Genomic DNA, 1736 nt, shown 5'->3' with positions numbered 1-1736 from the left:
TATGGATTGATCTCTGCTCGCTGACCTGCTTCTTTCTTCCCAAAACCAGTCGAAAGGTGATGATCATGGACGTGGACATCCCCCAAACAACGAGAGCAAATGAAGAAGTCACTCTGAAGCTGGTAGTTAAAACGGAATTGAGAGAATGTATGGTGGTAAGTAGAAGGCTGGGGGAGTGAACTCAAGAAATAGCCACCTCCTTAATTATAAATACAATGGATTAACCTCTCACATGAAGGTTGCATACTATAATTAACAATGTGATGAACAGCAATCCTCGTGCTCCTGATTTTCTCATACATTACGCACTTGAGCCTCAGAACAATCCCAGGAGCCTGGGGCAGATTTCTGTTCTCATCTTACAGATGAAGGAGCCCTGAACCACTGCGGTGTGGGAAGGATGGGAAGGAGACGAGGGAGGGGTGGCCAGAAAGCAAAGCTAAGACGGAAGAGACAGGGAGAGGCATGAGAGCTGGGGGAGAATTGCTGAGAGTCCCCCCAAGGTCCTGGGCATGCCTGTTGAGATGGGGGGTTGGGGGGGAGCGACAGGGGAAAACTCAGAAGGCAACGCTGCCACCCCAAGCGGCGGGCTGAGGCAGGTGGGGACAGGGCTCTGCCGCAGAGGGCGAGCAGGATGGGATTCCTCCTGGCCAGGAAGCCCTGAGCAGAGGCTGCTTCCATCTCGCCCTTCCTCTGCTCTGCTCTGCTCTGCCGTGGGAAGCTGACTCTTGTCCCAGCCTCCCCTCCCTTGACAGGAGCCCACATGCTCCCCTCCCTTCCTCCCAACTCAGCAGTAGTGGCAGGGATGTCCAGTCCCTGGACTAGAGCAGGTTCTCACACGGCACTATGCGTGACCGTGACTCACCTGGCGACCCTGCGAACATGCAGATTCTGAGTCAGTGTGTCTGGGGGAGGACAGAGCTTCTACGTTCCTAACCCACTCCCGGGGCGTGCCGAAGCGGAGGGTCCCAGGACGCACTTTCAGTAGCAAGAGGATCGAGCATTATCCGTCCTGTCTGGCTGCTCCAGGGTCACGAGGAAGACACGCTTCCCGCAGGGGAAAGTGCGTCTTTCTCCTCGTCGGCAGTCTTGCCAGGTGTTGTCACAGACACACACCCTGCCCCTGTCGCCTGCCGCTGCTCTAGGCCCGAGACCCACGCGTCTCTACCGCCTTCTTCCGGAAGACACCTCCTCGCAGCACAAGTATTTATTAATCCACAGCACGAGCTTCCTAATTCCAGTCAGATTTAAGAGCAATGATCGAATAGAAAACCAAACTGGAAGCGTGAGGATTGCTATTCATTACAATCCATGCTAGAAACGGCCCACGCCTGTAACAGAACATTTCTGATCATAGCGCAGAGACTGGCCTAACTGCTCTGTCAAATTTTTGTGGTCACGGTCCAAGAATATGAACCATTAATTTGGGGCGGGAGAAAGGCCGAGTCATAATTTTTCAGTATTGGGTTTTATTTATCATAACCACAGCTGATGAAAGGGATGAGGATGTCTGCACGAGAGTCTGTGAGGATGGTGGGGGCTGGTGGTGAAGAGACATGCACGTCCATTTCCGCCCCGAGAAAGTGACGGGTGTGAAAATAATATGTGTAATCGACAGTACTGTGATGGATAAGATTGTGTTTTCAGAACAATGCCAGTACAGTAAAATAAAGCAATCTTTCAAAAACCTTCCCAAGCACAAGTAAAGGACAAGGAATCTCAAAGACTAAATAATA

At 51.8% G+C, this 1736-nt stretch overlaps 1 protein-coding gene across 1 annotated transcript in view; it reads left to right on the top strand.

The window, feature by feature from the left end:
* The window catches only part of PIP (prolactin induced protein), a 4497-nt gene that overhangs the window by 723 nt on the left and 2038 nt on the right, over positions 1–1736 (top strand). The gene's annotated exons all lie outside the window — the stretch shown is intronic.

This window comes from Pteropus vampyrus, unplaced genomic scaffold (assembly GCF_000151845.1).
Source record: "Pteropus vampyrus isolate Shadow unplaced genomic scaffold, Pvam_2.0 Scaffold329, whole genome shotgun sequence".
NCBI classification, from domain to species: Eukaryota; Metazoa; Chordata; class Mammalia; order Chiroptera; family Pteropodidae; genus Pteropus; species Pteropus vampyrus.
The sequence above is the reverse complement of the archived record's forward strand: the minus strand, read 5'-3'. Positions and strand labels throughout refer to the sequence as shown.